This window comes from Anomaloglossus baeobatrachus, chromosome 2 (assembly GCF_048569485.1).
Source record: "Anomaloglossus baeobatrachus isolate aAnoBae1 chromosome 2, aAnoBae1.hap1, whole genome shotgun sequence".
Taxonomy (NCBI): domain Eukaryota; kingdom Metazoa; phylum Chordata; class Amphibia; order Anura; family Aromobatidae; genus Anomaloglossus; species Anomaloglossus baeobatrachus.
In genome coordinates this window covers 357,586,044-357,604,188 of record NC_134354.1, presented here as the reverse complement: position 1 = coordinate 357,604,188, position 18,145 = coordinate 357,586,044, and the positions used below count along the sequence as shown (strand labels likewise).

Here is an 18,145-nt window from a genome sequence, read left to right as displayed (position 1 = left end):
AATTACTGAGAAGTCTGACACTATCAGCCACTGCTGACTGACGTGTATTATACACTAGACTTGTGCGTTATATAATAGTTTGTGCAAAACGTGCACCTGTACGCTGCCACCGACAGGCACACACGTGCGGTTTTTAAATGCAAGCATGGACGCAATAAGAACCTAACAGGTTTTTAGGAGCGACAATTACTGAGAAGTCTGACACTATCAGCCACTGCTGACTGACGTGTATTATTCACTAGACTTGTGCGTTATATAATAGTTTGTGCAAAACGTGCACCTGTACGCTGCCACCGACAGGCACACACGTACGGTTTTTAAATGCAAGCATGGACGCAATAAGATTCAAAGAAAAAAGGGGGGATGGTCCAGCACCATTCCGCGTTTTTACCTGCGGTACTGCATGTATCCGGAGGGATGTAGCTGCCAAGCTGCAAAGTGATTAATCCAGAGCGGGGGTGCATGTCAGCACTGAAGATCCGAAGGTAGTGGGAGAGGTAAGAAAAAGACCGCACTCCATCCGCTGTACTTGTGCTGGAAAACGTTTATTTGGTCAGGTGCATGGGTGAGAGGAGGGCTGGAGGCAACCTTCCTGGCGGCTCCCAAGAGAGGACGACGGCCGTTTCGCCTTGATTAGGCTTCCACAGGTCCACATGTGGAAAGGGAACGTCACACCTTAAATAGGAGCGCCCAGACAGGCTGCAACCCAAACCACAATTAAAAACAATCACAATGGAGAATGCACAATGAAATACATTGTATACAGACAAGAAATGTCTCAAATACAAAATTCACAAAAAACAAAAGACAAAGACACCAAAAGACACATAGGAATATGCATACCCTATGTTAAGCAGACGTGATGACCACTACACTATGAAACCTTACAAAAAGTTATTGTGTATTGGCTAGCAGAGCAGAATTGTGACTGACGGGGCCTTTTTATTGCTGAAGGAAAGTATTTTTGGTTAATGAAACATTTACAATTATTATTACATATTTTACCAGTTTTATTCCTACAAAGGGATTTTGCTTAAATTGAAGTTTATATTGAATGTGTTACTTTTTTCTCCATAGTTTGGTCTTTTGCTTTTGTATTTATGGGAACTATATATTTTGAAACAAATAGGATTTTTATAATATGGGATTATGTTTTCTGCTAAAATGGTCAATAAAAAAGAAACCCAAAATCGTAGTTCTCTTGGTGATGGAAGCCAAAATATATTATTAGTTGGCAACAAAACAAAGAATTTCATATGTTACAGGTTGATAGCAAATTACTTCAACAGCGAAAACGGCTTGTTTTTACTGGGGATTGAACCCAGGACCTTCCGCGTGTAAAGTAGACGTGATGACGACTCCACTATGAAACCTGTGAAATCCTGCAAAGTAATGGCATTTAGAGACGAGTTTTGACTGCCAGGGGAAAAAAAAAAAATAATTTGTAGTTCTGTTTGTGATGGAAGCCAAAACATCCCGTCATTCGGCAACAAAGCCGAGAACTTCATATATTGGAGTTGGATAGCGTATTATTTCAACACTAAGAACAGATTGGTTTCACTGGGGATTGAACCCAGGACTAGAGATGAGTGAACCGATCACGGTTCGGCTCGAGTCGGTTCGCCGAACGGGGGTCCTGTTCGAGTTCGGTTCGTCGAACGTTCGACGAACCGAACTCGAACCAATAGGCTATAATGGGAGGCAATCACAAACACATAAAAATGCATTATAAATGTACACAAACAGTAAATAAACATTGCCATAACACTTACCGGTCCCCGCGATCCCTCCTGTACTCTGTCTCCTGCCGCTATTCCATCCGATGATCGCTGAATCCTCCCCGTGACCAGCACTGCCAGCTCAGATGCAGGACCTATCATGACGTCAAAATAGCCATGTGACCAGTCACGTGGCTATAATCTCATTGGCTACAGACTGGTCACATGACTATGACGCGTCATGTAGGACCTGCGAGTGCATCTCTCCGGTACACGGTGCACATATGTGTATCGCCGTGTACCGGCGACATGCTCTAGCACACGGTCGACTCCCCATTCCGTTAGGGACCGGCTGACACAGCCGGTCATTAACGGAGATCACCGTTGCCATAGCAACGCAGTTAGCGGTGATGTCACCGCTAACCGCGGCTCCGAGAGCACCGTTGCTATGGTAACGCGTCTGTCAGCGTTACCGCTGTTACCGCTGACAGCCAGCACTGATCACTCACGGAGTGAAGGCTGCACGCTGCTTCCCGATTGTAGTGAGGATGAGGTTCCTCAGCCCCAAGTGATGAGCTGGGTAAACTCATCCTCACTACAATCGTCACTACTACTACACTAGTGAGGATTGTAGTGAGGATGAGGTTCCTCAGCCCCAAGTGATGAGCTGGGTAAACTCATCCTCACTACAATCATCACTACTACTACACTAGTGATGATTGTAGTGAGGATGAGGTTCCTCAGCCCCAAGTGATGAGCTGGGTAAACTCATCCTCACTACAATCGTCACTACTACTACACTAGTGATGATGGTAGTGAGGATGAGGTTCCTCAGCCCCAAGTTATGATCTGGGTAAACTCATCCTCACTACAATCGTCACTACTACTACACTAGTGAGGATTGTAGTGAGGATGAGGTTCCTCAGCCCCAAGTGATGAGCTGGGTAAACTCATCCTCACTACAATCATCACTACTACTACACTAGTGAGGATTGTAGTGAGGATGAGGTTCCTCAGCCCCAAGTGATGAGCTGGTGAACCTCATCCTCACTACAATCGTCACTACTACTACACTAGAAAGAAAGAAGACAGAAGAGCAGGATCGTGGAGGGCTGACAGGGGGTAATAAAGATGGAGTCTCTAATGTGTCTGTGTATTTATTTCTATTAAAGTATTTTTTTCTCTGTGTGGTGTTTTTTTTTAACCCTTTATTGGAGATTCTTAATGGCCGGGTCAAACGTGCCTGACATTAAGAATCTCTGGCTTAATACTGGCTAGTAAAACAAAGCCAGCATTAACTCATGATTACCCAACAAGGCACCCGGCTTCAGGGCTGTTGGAAGAGTTGGATACAGCGCCAGATGATGGCGCTTCTATGAGAGCGCCATTTTCTGGGACGGCTGCGGACTGAAATTCGCAGCAGAGGCGCCCAGAAACCTCGGGCTAACCTGTGCTGCGGATTCCAATCCCCAGCTGCCTAGTTGTACCCGGCTGGACACAAAAAATGGGGCGAAGCCCACGTCATTTGTTTTTTAATTATTTCATGAAATAAGTGAAATAATTAAAAAAAACGGGCTTCCCTATATTTTTGGTTCCCAGCCGGGTACAAATAGGCAACTGGGGGTTGGAGGCAGCCCGTGGCTGCCTGCTGTACCTGGCTAGCATACAAAAATATGGCGAAGCCCACGTCATTTTTTTATTGGGCAAAAAAATTCTGCATACAGTCCTGGATGGAGTATGCTGAGCCTTGTAGTTCTGCAGCTGCTGTCTGCTCTTCTCCATACAGACACACAGCAGCTGCAGAACTACAAGGCTCAGCATACTCCATCCAGGACTGTATGCAGAAGTTTTTTGCCCCCTGATAAAATTATGTGGGCTTCGCCATATTTTTGTATGCTAGCCAGGTACAGCAGGGAGGTACGGCTGCCCCCAACCCCCAGTTGCCTATTTGTACCCGGCTGGGAACCAAAAATAAAGGGAAGCCCTTTTTTTATTATTTTATGAATTTCATTAAATAATTAGAAAACAAATGACGTAGGCTTCGCCCCATTTTTGTGTCCAGCCAGGTACAACTAGGCAGCTGGGGATTGGAATCCGCAGCACAGGTTGGCCTGAGCTTTCTGGGCCCCACTGCTGCGAATTGCAGTCTGCAGCCGCCTCAGAAAATGGCATTTTCATAGAAGCGCCATCTTCTGGCGCTGTATCCAACTCTTCCAGCACCTGCCTGCTATATCTGGCTAGCATACAAAAATATGGCGAAGCTCACGTCCTTTTTTTGTAGTTTTTTGTCAAAAAAAAAAAAAAATGCTTCCCAGGATTTTCCATTGCCAGTGAAGGTAACACCAAGCAGTGGGGGTTAGCAGCCAGTAGCTGCTTGGATTACCCTTACCTAGCAATACAAAAAATGCAGCGGGAGCCCATATATATTTTTTTTTAATTATTTATTTAAATAACTAAAAACAAAATGGGCTTCCCTGTATTTTGATTGCTGGACATCACAGTGCTGTAAAAATAAATCTTTAAAAAAATGACGTAGCGCTCTGCGGTATTTTTGATTCTCAGCGCAGATAAAGCAGACAGCTATGGGTTGCCACCCCAGTCTGCCTGCCGTTACCTTGGTTGGCAATCAAAATACAGGGAAGCCCATTAATTTTTTCTATTTAAAAAATATTTAAAAAAAAAATGACGTTGAATCCCCCCATTTTTGATAGCCAGCTAAGGTAAAGCAGACGGCTGTAGCCTGAAAACCACAGCTGGCAGCTTTACCGTGGTTGGGGATCCAATGTGGAGGTCCCCTCAGGCTCTTTTTTATAATTATTTTATAAATATTAATAATTACACAATAAAAGTAGGGTCCCCCCCAAATTGGATCACCAGCCAAGGTAAAGCGGACAGCTGTGGTCTGGTATTCTCAGGGTAAGAAGGTACATAGTTATTGGGCCTTCACAGCCTAAAAATAGCAGGCCGCAGGCACCCCAGACGTGGCGCATCCACTAGATGCGCCAATCCTGGCGCTTCACCCCAGCTCATCCCGTGCCCTGGTGCAGTGGCAAACGGGGCAATAAATCAGGTTGATACTAGCTGTAAAGTCACCTGAGATCAAGCCCAGCAGTTTGTGATGTTATGGCGTCTATTAGATACCCAACATCATAAACTGTCAGTACTAACAAAAAAAAAAAATTGACAAAAGAAATTTATTTGAAAAAACAGTCCCCAAAACATTTCCTCTTTCACCAATTTATTGTAAGAAAAAAAATAAAGGGGTCCCACGACGACTCTGGACCGTCTAGAATATGGGGGGGAGACACTCAGGGAATGTATCCCCCATTTTCTAGGAGTGCGGACCCTTCATGTGAGGAGTGTGGGTGCAATGAATCTGCACTCACTCTCCCCGGGTCCACAGCAGCAGAGTCCATGTCGTAATGGTTGCTACCAAAGCTGCAATGCCCTGCTCATGAGGTAAGGGCATGCCTAATCAGGAGAACTACTGTAGAGGAAGCTCTGCTCACTGGTATATAGGTGCTCAGAGGTAATAATAGATAAAATTAGTGAGTAACCTTGGCACTCTAAATCTCCCAGACTAAGTCAGTAAGTCACAATGGATAGTAATGCAAAATCACTCTTTATTGGTCCGTATTAAGAAAAAAATTTTTTTCATAAGCATATATGTTTTTGTCCAAAACAAGTTACAAATGACGTTTCGGCCTGAGCCTTCGTCAGATTGGACTTATCTGCATGTAATCATGAAAAATGACAATAATCAGTATCACATAAGAGTGAGAGAACAATAACATAAACTCGAACAATGTAGAGGTACAATTGGGATGCAGCAAAAAAATTGCAACACAGCAAGAAATGAAACACATGATACAAATGTCATAATACAGTACAAGGACAATATAGTAATGATAAATATGGGGTCAGAGTAGGCTTAGACAGCTCTGGTACGAAAAAGATGTCAATCATAAAGTAACATGTGCAGTAGGTGTAGAGCTACAGTATGCATGGCAGAGCTAATGGGTAGACCGACCATAGAAAAAGAACGGAGAAAAAGTGGAGAAAAAGTGGAGAAAAAATTGATAACAAGTGGAGAAAAAGTGAAGAAAAAGTTGAGAAAAAGTGGAGAAAAAAATGGCTAAAAAGTGGATAAAAAGTGGAGAAAAAGTGGAGAAAAAAATGGATAAAAAGTGGAGAAAAAGTGGAGAAAAAGTGGAGAAGTGGAGAAGAAGTGGAGAAAAAGTGGAGAAAAAGTGGAGCACCCTTTGGTGCCTTTCATGTGGCACTAAGGGGTGCTTCGCTTTGTATTTAGCCAAAAAAATGAAAACAAAATGACGTAGGGTTCCCCCTAGTTTTGTAGCCAGCTAGGGTAAATCAGACGGCTGCAGCCTGCAGGCCACAGCTGCCAACCTCACCTTGGCTGGTAATCCAAAACTGAGGGCACCCCACGCTGTTATTTTAAATTAAATATATAATTAAAAAAAAAACCACGTAGGGGTCCCCCAAAATTGGATCACCAGCCAAGGTAAAGCAGACAGCTGAGGCCTGATATTCTCAGACTAGGGAGGTCCATGGTTATTGGACTCTCCCCAGCCTAAAAATAGCAGGCCGCAGCCGCCCCAGAAGTGGCGCATCCATTAGATGCGCCAATCCTGGTGCTTCGCCCCAGCTCATCCCGCGCCCTGGTGCGGTGGCAAACGGGGTAATATATGGGGTTAATACCAGATGTGTAATGTCACCTGGCATTAAGCCCTGGGGTTGGTGAGGTCAGGCGTCTATCACATACCCGACATCACCAACCCAGTCAGTAATAAAAAAAAATAGACGACAAACACATTTTTATTTGAAAAAACACTCCCCAAAACATTCCCTCTTTAACCATTTTATTAGAATGAAAAACAAATCCAGGTCTGGTGTAATCCAAGGGGTTGCCATGACGATCCACACTGTCCCAGTCAATGAAGATCAGGATGTTCCCCATTGGCTGGGAGAGCAGTGCAGTGACCTGAGCTAACATCAATGGGTCAGCCCAGGTCACTGCAGGGGATGACAAGTGCTGCTGTCAGCGAGGTACATTACCTGCGCTGATCTCCAGCACACTGACAGCTCCTGTCACTGAGTTCAATGACCGCCGCCTTCACAGCCAAGAATCGCGAGAGGCCCGTGTCGTCACCGCTAGTCAGTCTCGGGTCGGAAGCGAGAGAAGGTGATGTGACAAGCGGCGGCCATGAAGGACAGTGACAGCGCTGAGGTCGGGATGGCGGGACTTCATCACCGCAGGCAGGGCCGGCTCCAGGTTTTTGTGGGCCCCGGGCGGAAGAGTCCCAGTGGGCCCCATAAACACGCAGACATACACACATACACAGATACATACTCGTACATATACATATTTAAAGACAAAATCACAAAAATACATATAAACAGACAAATCTATACAGTCATATACACTGACATACATAGATACACATCATACATGCATACATACAGAGACACACACTGCTATGCTCCATACATACATACATACAGACACACACATACTGCTCTGCATGCATACATACATATAGACAGACACACACACACTGCTCTGCTACATACATACATATAGACAGACACACACATACTGCTCAGCTGCATACATACATACAGACACACACACACACACTGCTCTGCTGCATACATACATACAGACAGACACGCATACTGCTCTGCTGCATACATACATGCATACATACATACAAACAGACACGCATACTGCTCTTCTGCATACATACATACATACATACAGACAGACACGCATACTGCTCTGCATGCATACATACAGACACGCATACTACTCTGCTGCATACATACATGCATACATACAGACAGACACGCATATTGCTCTGCTGCATATATATATACATACATACAGACACGCATACTACTCTGCTGCATATATACATACATACAGACATGCATACTGCTCTGCTACATATACATACATACAGACACGTATACTGCTCTGCTGCATACATACATGCATACATACAGACAGACACGCATACTACTCTGCTACATATATACATACATACATACAGACACGCATACTGCTCTGCTGCATATATACATACACGCATACTGCTCTGCTGCATATATACATACATACATACATACACGCATACTGCTCTGCTGCATATATACATACATACAGACACGCATACTGCTCTGCTGCATACATACATACATACATACAGACACATATACTGCTCTGTTGCATACATACATACATACAGACACGCATACTGCTCTGCTGCATATATACATACATACACGCATACTGCTCTGCTGCATATATACATACAGACACGCATACTGCTCTGCTGCATATATACATACATACATACAGACACGCATACTGCTCTGCTGCATATATACATACATACATACAGACACGCATATTGCTCTGCTGCATATATATATACATACAGACACGCATACTACTCTGCTACATATATACATGCATACAGACACATATACTGCTCTGCTGCATACATACATGCATACATACAGACAGACACGCATATTGCTCTGCTGCATATATATATATACATACATACAGACACGCATACTACTCTGCTACATATATACATACATACATACAGACACGCATACTGCTCTGCTGCATATATACATACATACAGACACGCATACTGCTCTGCTGCATATATACATACATACATACAGACACGCATACTGCTCTGCCGCATACATACATGCATACATACAGACAGACACGCATATTGCTCTGCTGCATATATATATACATACAGACACGCATACTACTCTGCTACATATATACATACATACAGACACGTATACTGCTCTGCTGCATACATACATACATGCATACATACAGACAGACACGCATATTGCTCTGCTGCATATATATATACATACATACAGACACTCATACTACTCTGCTACATATATACATACATACATACAGACACGCATACTGCTCTGCTGCATATATACATACATACAGACACGCATACTGCTCTGCTGCATATATACATACATACATACAGACACGTATACTGCTCTGCTGCATATATATATACTTACATACAGACACGTATACTGCTCTGCTGCATATATACATGCATACATACAGACACGCATACTGCTCTGCTGCATATATACATACATACAGACACGCATCCTGCTCTGCTGCATATATACATACATACATACAGACACGCATACTGCTCTGCTGCATATATACATACATATAGACACGCATACTGCTCTGCTGCATGCATACATACAAACACACACCTTGCTCTGCGGGGCCCACACACGCGGCTCCGGGGGCCTCACACAAGGCTCTGCGGGGCCCACACATGCACGGGGGGACAGGGAGGGGCGGGGAGGGAGTGATGTCCCACATACTGATCAGGTTACGGTGCAGATGGGGCCCACACAGCGCCGGAGGGAAGCAATGTGCTGGGAGTCGCTGGCTGGCACTGTGACTCCTTCATCTGTGTGACCGAGCAGGACGCCGGGCAGTAGCTCCGCCCACAGATGATGCTCAATGCAGGAGAACACAGTGAACGCTGTGGTCTGCGGGCCTTAAAGAGCCGGCAGCCACAGTTTCCAGTGCCAAGGACTGCTGCCCCCGGGCCGACCGCAGGTAAGCCGAGCGGGACCGTGTGTGTGTGTGTGTGTGTGTGTGTGTGTGTATATGTGTGTACGTGTGTACATGCCGCGGGCAGGAGGGGGCGGAGCGAGCTGAGCGGGGAAGTGTGGGCTTCCTGCACGTAACTAGGATAAACATCGGGTTATTAACCAAAGCGCTTTGGTTTGATACCCGATGTTTATCTTGGTTACCAGCTTGTGGCAGGCTGCCAGCGATGGCTCCTGCACACCATAGCTGTAAAAAGCCCTGCTTTTTGCTGCTAGAACCGTTCTCGAACGTATCTAGAACTATCGAGCTTTTGCAAAAAGCTCGAGTTCTAGTTCGATCTCGAACAGCCTCCAAAATCACTCGAGCCTAGAACTGGAGAACCTCGAACCACGAACCGCGCTCAACTCTACCCAGGACCTTCTGCGTGTTAAGCAGAAATGATGACCACTACACTATGAAACCTGACGAAAAGTTACTGTGTATTGGCTAGCAGAGCAGAATTGTGACTGACGGGGCCTTTTTATTGCTGAAGGAAAGTATTTTTGGTTAATGAAACATTTACAATTATTATTACATATTTTACCAGTTTTATTCCTACAAAGGGATTTTGCTTAAATTGAAGTTTATATTGAATGTGTTACTTTTTTCTCCATAGTTTGGTCTTTTGCTTTTGTATTTATGGGAACTATATATTTTGAAACAAATAGGATTTTTATAATATGGGATTATGTTTTCTGCTAAAATGGTCAATAAAAAAGAAACCCAAAATCGTAGTTCTCTTGGTGATGGAAGCCAAAATATATTATCAGTTGGCAACAAAACAAAGAATTTCATATGTTACAGGTTGATAGCAAATTACTTCAACAGCGAAAACGGCTTGTTTTTACTGGGGTTTGAACCCAAGACCTGCTGCGTTTGAAGTAGACATGATGACCACTCCACTATGAAACCTGTGAAATCATGCAAAGTAATGGCAATTAGAGACGAGTTTTGACCGCCAGGGGAAAAAAATAATAATTTGTAGTTCTGTTTGTGATGGAAGCCAAAACATCCCGTCATTCTGCTACAAAGCCGAGAACTTCATATATTGGAGTTGGATAGCGTATTATTTCAACACTAAGAACAGATTGGTTTCACTGGGGATTAAACGCAGGATCTTCTGCGTGTTAAGCAGACGTGATGACCACTACACTATGAAACCTGATGAAAAGTTACTGTGTATTGGCTAGCAGAGCAGAATTGTGACTGACGGGGCCTTTTTATTGCTGAAGGAAAGTATTTTTGGTTAATGAAACACAATTATTATTACATATTTTACCAGTTTTATTCCTACAAAGGGATTTTGCTTAAAAGGAAGTTTATATTGAATGTGTTCCTTTTTTCCACATAGTTTAGTTGTTTGCTTTTGTATTTAAAGGAACTATATATATAATATGGGATTATGTTTTCTGCTAAAATGGTGAATAAAAAAGAAACCCAAAATCGTAGTTCTCTTTGTGATGGAAGCCAAAATTCCATCACAAATTCGTAGCTCTGTTGGGAACGGAAGCCAAAACATTCCATCCTTCGGCAACAAAGCCAAGAACTTCATATATTGTAGTTTAATTGAGTATTATTTCTACACCAAGAACAGATTGGTTTTACTGGGGATTGAACGCAGGACCTTCTGCGTGTTAAGCAGACGTGATGACCACTACTCTGTGAAACCTGATGGAAAGTTACTGTGTATTGGCTAGCAGAGCAGAATTGTGACTGACGGGGCCTTTTTATTGCTGAAGGAAGGTATTTTTGGTTAATGAAACATTTACAATTTTTATTACATATTTTACCAGTTTTATTCCTACAAAGAGATTTTGCTTAAAAGGAAGTTTACATTGAATGTTTTACTTTTTTCCACACAGTTTAGTTGTTTGCTTTTGTATTTAAAGGAACTATATATTTTGAAACAAACAGGATTTTTAAAATATATGGGATTATGTTTTCTGCTAAAATTGTCAATAAAAAATAAACCCAAAATCGTAGTTCTCTTGGTGAGGGAAGCCAAAATATATTATCAGTTGGCAATAAAACCAAGAATTTCATATATTACAGGTTGATAGCAAATTACTTCAACAGCGAAAACGACTTGTTTTTACTGGGGATTGAACCCAGGACCTTCTGCATGTGAAGTAGACGTGATGACCACTCCACTATGAAACCTGTGAAATCTTGCAAAGTAATAGCATTTAGAGACGAGTTTTGACCGCCAGGGGAAAAAAAAAAAATTATTTGTAGTTCTGTTTGTGATGGAAGCCAAAACATACCGTCATTCGGCAACAATGCAGAGAACTTCATATATTGTAGTTGGATAGCTTATGATTTCAACACTAAGAACAGATTGGTTTCACTGGGGATTGAACCCAGGACCTTCTGCGTGTTAAGCAGACGTGATGACCACTACATTATGAAACCTGACAAAAAGTTACTGTGTATTGGCTAGCAGAGCATAATTGTGACTGACGGGGCCTTTTTATTGCTGAAGGAAAGTATTTTTGGTTAATGAAACATTTACAATTATTATTACATATTTTACCAGTTTTATTCCTACAAAGGGATTTTGCTTAAATTGAAGTTTATATTGAATGTGTTACTTTTTTCTCCATAGTTTGGTCTTTTGCTTTTGCATTTATGGGAACTATATATTTTGAAACAAATAGGATTTTTATAATATGGGATTATGTTTTCTGCTAAAATGGTCAATAAAAAAGAAACCCAAAATCGTAGTTCTCTTTGTGATGGAAGCCAAAATGTATTGTCATTTGGCAACGAAACCAAGAATTTCACATATTACAAGTCGATAGGAAATTACTTCAACACCAAAAACAGATTGGTTTCACTGGGGAATGAACCCAGGACTTTCTGCGTGTGAAGCAGACGTGATGACCACTACACTATGAAACCTTTGAAATCCTGCAAAATAATGGCAATTAGAGACGAGTTTTGACCGCTAGGGGAAAAAAAACAAATTCGTAGCTCTGTTGGTGATGGAAGCTAAAACATCCCGTTATTCGGCAACAAAGCCAAGAACTTCATATATTGCAGTTTAATTAAGTATTATTTCAACACCAAGAACAGATTGGTTTTACTGGGGATTGAATGCAGGACCTTCTGCGTGTTAAGCAGACGTGATGACCACTACTCTATGAAACCTGATGGAAAGTTACTGTGTATTGGCTAGCAGAGCAGGATTGTGACTGACGGGGCCTTTTTATTGCTGAAGGAAAGTATTTTTGGTTAATGAAACATTTACAATTTTTATTACATATTTTACCAATTTTATTCCTACAAAGGGATTTTGCTTAAAAGGAAGTTTACATTGACTGTGTTACTTTTTTCCACATAGTTTAGTTGTTTGATTTTGTATTTAAAGGAACTATATATTTTGAAGCAAACAGGATTTTTATAATATGGGATTATGTTTTCTGCTAAAATGGTCAATAAAAAAGAAACCCAAAATCGTAGTTCTCTTGGTGATGGAAGCCAAAATATATTATCAGTTGGCAACAAAAGAAAGAATTTCATATGTTACAGGTTGATATCAAATTACTTCCCATCATTCGGCAACAAAGCCAAGAACTTCAAATATTCTAGTTTAATTGAGTATTATTTCAACACCAAGAACAAATTGGTTTTACTGGGGATTGAACGCAGGACCTTCTGCGCGTTAAGCAGACGTGATGACCACTACTCTATGAAACCTGATGGAAAGTTACTGTGTATTGGCTAGCAGAGCAGAATTGTGACTGACGGGGCCTTTTTATTGCTAAAGAAAGTATTTTTTGTTAATGAAACATTTACAATTTTTATTACATATTTTACCAGTTTTATTCCTACAAAGGGATTTTGCTTAAAAGGAAGTTGACATTGAATGTGTTACTTTTTTCCACATAGTTTAGTTGTTTGCTTTTGTATTTAAAGGAACTATATATTTTGAAACAAACAGGATTTTTATAATATAGGATTATGTTTTCTGCTAAAATGGTCAATAAAAAAGACACCCAAAATCGTAGTTCTCTTGGTAATAAAAGCCAAAATAAATTATCAGTTGGCAACAAAACAAAGAATTTCATATGTTACAGGTTGATAGCAAATTACTTCAACAGCGAAAACGGCTTGTTTTTACTGAGGATTGAACCCAGGACCTTCTGCGTGTGAAGTAGACGTGATGACGACTCCACTACGAAACTTGTGAAATTCTGCAAAGTAATGGCATTTAGAGACGAGTTTTGACCGCCAGGGGAAAAAAATAATAATTTGTAGTTCTGTTTGTGATGGAAGCCAAGACATCCCGTCATACGGCAACAAAGCCGAGAACTTCATATATTGTAGTTGGATAGCGTATTATTTCAACACTAAGAACAGATTGGTTTCACTGGGGATTGAACCCAGGACCTTCTGCGTGTTTAGCAGATGTGATGACCACTACACTATGAAACCTGACGATAACTTAATGTGTATTGGCTAGCAGAGCAGAATTGTGACTGACGGGGCCTTTTTATTGCTGAAGGAAAGTATTTTTGGTTAATGAAACATTTACAATTATTATTACATATTTTACCAGTTTTATTCCTACAAAGGGATTTTGCTTAAATTGAAGTTTATATTGAATGTGTTACTTTTTTCTCCATAGTTTGGTCTTTTGCTTTTGTATTTATGGGAACTATATATTTTGAAACAAATAGGATTTTTATAATATGGGATTATGTTTTCTGCTAAAATGGTCAATAAAAAAGAAACCCAAAATCGTAGTTCTCTTTGTGATGGAAGCCAAAATGTATTGTCATTTGGCAACGAAACCAAGAATTTCACATATTACAAGTCGATAGGAAATTACTTCAACACCAAAAACGGATTGGTTTCACTGGGGATTGAACCCAGGACCTTCTGCGTGTGAAGCAGACGTGATGACCACTACACTATGAAACCTTTGAAGTTCTGCAAAGTAATGGCAATTAGAGACGAGTTTTGACTGCCAGGGGGAAAAAAACAAATTCGTAGCTCTGTTGGTGATGGAAGCTAAAACATCCCGTTATTCGGCAACAAAGCCAAGAACTTTATATACTGCAGGTTGATAGGGGATTATTTCAACACCAAGAACACATGGGTTTCACTGGGGATTGAACGCAGGACCTTCGGCGTGTTAAGCAGACGTGATGACCACTACTCTATGAAACCTGATGGAAAGTTACTGTGTATTGGCTAGCAGAGCAGAATTGTCACTGACGGGGCCTTTTTATTGCTGAAGGAAAGTATTTTTTGTTAATGAAACATTTACAATTTTTATTACATATTTTACCAGTTTTATTCCTACAAAGGGATTTTGCTTAAATTGAAGTTTATATTGAATGTGTTACTTTTTTCTCCATAGTTTGGTCTTTTGCTTTTGTATTTATGGGAACTATATATTTTGAAACAAATAGGATTTTTATAATATGGGATTATGTTTTCTGCTAAAATGGTCAATAAAAAAGAAACCCAAAATCGTAGTTCTCTTTGTGATGGAAGCCAAAATGTATTGTCATTTGGCAACGAAACCAAGAATTTTACATATTACAAGTCGATAGGAAATTACTTTAACACCAAAAACAGATTGGTTTCACTGGGGATTGAACCCAGGACCTTCTGCGTGTGAAGCAGACGTGATGACCACTACACTATGAAACCTTTGAAAGCCTGCAAAGTAATGGCAATTAGAGACAAGTTTTGACCGCCAGGGGAAAAAAAACAAATTCGTAGCTCTGTTGGTGATGGAAGCTAAAACATCCCGTTATTCGGCAACAAAGCCAAGAACTTCATATATTGTAGTTTAATTGAGTATTATTTCAACACCAAGAACAGATTGGTTTTACTGGGGATTGAACGCAGGACCTTCGGCGTGTTAAGCAGACGTGATGACCACTACTCTATGAAACCTGATGGAAAGTTACTGTGTATTGGCTAGCAGAGCAGAATTGTCACTGACGGGGCCTTTTTATTGCTGAAGGAAAGTATTTTTTGTTAATGAAACATTTACAATTTTTATTACATATTTTACCAGTTTTATTCCTACAAAGAGATTTTGCTTAAAAGGAAGTTTACATTGAATATGTTACTTTTTCCACATAGTTTAGTTGTTTGCTTTTGTATTTAAAGGAACTATATATTTTGAAACAAACAGGATTTTTATAATATGGGATTATGTTTTATGCTAAAATTGTCAATAAAAAAGAAACCCAAAATCGTAGTTCTCTTGGTGATGGAAGCCAAAATATATTATCAGTTGGCAACAAAACAAAGAATTTCATATGTTACAGGTTGATAGCAAATTACTTCAACAGAAAGAATGGCTTGTTTTTACTGGGGATTGAACCCAGGACCTTCTGCGTGTGAAGTAGATGTGATGATGACTACACTATGAAACCTGTAAAATCCTGCAAAGTAATGGAATTTAGAGACGAGTTTTGACCGCCAGGGGAAAAAAAATAATAATTTGTAGTTCTGTTTGTGATGGAAGCCAAAACATACCGTCATTCGGAAACAAAGCCGAGAACTTCATATATTGGAGTTGGATAGCGTATTATTTCAACACTAAGAACAGATTGGTTTCACTGGGGATTGAACCCAGGACCTTCTGCGTGTTAAGCAGAAATGATGACCACTACACTATGAAACCTGGCGAAAAGTTACTGTGTATTAGCTAGCAGAGCAGAATTGTGACTGACGGGGCCTTTTTATTCCTGAAGGAAAGTATTTTTGGTTAATGAAACATTTACAATTATTATTACATATTTTACCAGTTTTATTCCTACAAAAGGATTTTGCTTAAATTGAAGTTTATATTGAATGTGTTACTTTTTTCTCCATAGTTTGGTCTTTTGCTTTTGTATTTATGGGAACTACATATTTTGAAACAAATAGGATTTTTATAATATGGGATTATGTTTTCTGCTAAAATGGTCAATAAAAAAGAAACCCAAAATCGTAGTTCTCTTTGTGATGACCGCCAGGGAAAAAAAAACTAATTTGTTGCTCTGTTGGGGATGGAAGCAAAAACATTCCATCCTTCGGCAACAAAGCCAAGAACTTCATATACTGTAGTTTAATTGAGTATTATTTCTACACCAAGAACAGATTGGTTTTACTGGGGATTGAACGAAGGACCTTCTGCGTGTTAAAAAGACGTGATGACCCCTACTCTATGAAACCTGATGGAAAGTTACTGTGTATTGGCTAGCAGAGCAGAATTGTGACTGACGGGGCCTTTTTATTGCTGAAGGAAAGTATTTTTGGTTAATGAAACATTTACAATTTTTATTACATATTTTACCAGTTTTATTCCTACAAAGTGATTTTGCTTAAAAGGAAGTTTACATTGAATGGGTTACTTTTTTCCACATAGTTTAGTTGTTTGCTTTTGTATTTAAAGGAACTATATATTTTGAAACAAACAGAATTTTTATAATATGGGATTATGTTTTCTGCTAAAATGGTCAACAAAAAAGAAACCCAAAATCGTAGTTCTCTTGGTGATGGAAGCCAAAATATATTATTATCAGTTGGCAACAAAAGAAAGAATTTCATATGTTACAGGTTGATAGCAAATTACTTCCCATCATTCGGCAACAAAGCCAAGAACTTCATATATTGTAGTTTAATTGAGTATTATTTCAACACCAAGAACAGATTGGTTTTACTGGGGATTGAACGCAGGACCGTCTGCGCGTTAAGCAGACGTGATGACCACTACTCTATGAAACCTGATGGAAAGTTACTGTGTATTGGCTAGCAGAGCAGAATTGTGACTGACGGGGCCTTTTTATTGCTGAAGGAAAGTATTTTTGGTTAATGAAACATTTACAATTTTTATTACATATTTTACCAGTTTTATTCCTACAAAGGGATTTTGCTTAAAAGGAAGTTTACATTGAATGTGTTACTTTTTTCCACATAGTTTAGTTGTTTGCTTTTGTATTTAAAGGAACTATATATTTTGAAACAAACAGGATTTTTATAATATGGGATTATATTTTCTGCTAAAATGGTCAATAAAAAAGAAACCCAAAATCGTAGCTCTCTTGGTGAGGGAAGCCAAAATATATTATCAGTTGGCAACAAAACCAAGAAGTTCATATATTACAGGTTGATAGCAAATTACTTCAACAGCGAAAACGACTTGTTTTTACTGGGGATTGAACCCAGAACCTTCTGCATGTGAAGTAGACGTGACGACCACTCCACTATGAAACCTGTGAAATCCTTCAAAGTAATGGCATTTAGAGACGAGTTTTGACAGCCAGGGGAAAAAAAAAAAATAATTTGTAGTTCTGTTTGTGATGGAAGCCAAAACATACCGTCATTCGGCAACAATGCCGAAAACTTCATATATTGTAGTTGGATAGCGTATGATTTCAACACTAAGAACAGATTGGTTTCACTGGGGATTGAACCCAGGACCTTCTGCGTGTTAAGCAGACGTGATGACCACTACATTATGAAACCTGACGAAAAGTTACTGTGTATTGGCTAGCAGAGCAGAATTGTGACTGACGGGGCCTTTTTATTGCTGAAGGAAAGTATTTTTGGTTAATGAAACATTTACAATTATTACATATTTTACCAGTTTTATTCCTAGAAAGGGATTTTGCTTAAATTGAAGTTTATATTGAATGTGTTACTTTTTTCTCCATAGTTTGGTCTTTTGCTTTTGTATTTATGGGAACTATATATTTTGAAACAAATAGGATTT

The 18,145-nt window shown here is 40.1% G+C and overlaps 3 non-coding genes across 3 annotated transcripts; all 3 read right to left on the bottom strand.

Moving 5' to 3' along the window:
* Positions 1-14,273: 14,273 nt before the first annotated feature.
* Positions 14,274-14,346, bottom strand: TRNAV-CAC (transfer RNA valine (anticodon CAC)). The gene has a single exon. It is a non-coding gene; the product is annotated as a tRNA-Val (tRNA).
* A 665-nt stretch (positions 14,347-15,011) lies between these two features.
* Positions 15,012-15,084, bottom strand: TRNAV-CAC (transfer RNA valine (anticodon CAC)). Its single transcript has one exon. It is a non-coding gene; the product is annotated as a tRNA-Val (tRNA).
* Positions 15,085-15,999: 915 nt separating this feature from the next.
* On the bottom strand, positions 16,000-16,072 carry TRNAV-AAC (transfer RNA valine (anticodon AAC)). The gene has a single exon. It is a non-coding gene; the product is annotated as a tRNA-Val (tRNA).
* Positions 16,073-18,145: the final 2,073 nt, after the last annotated feature.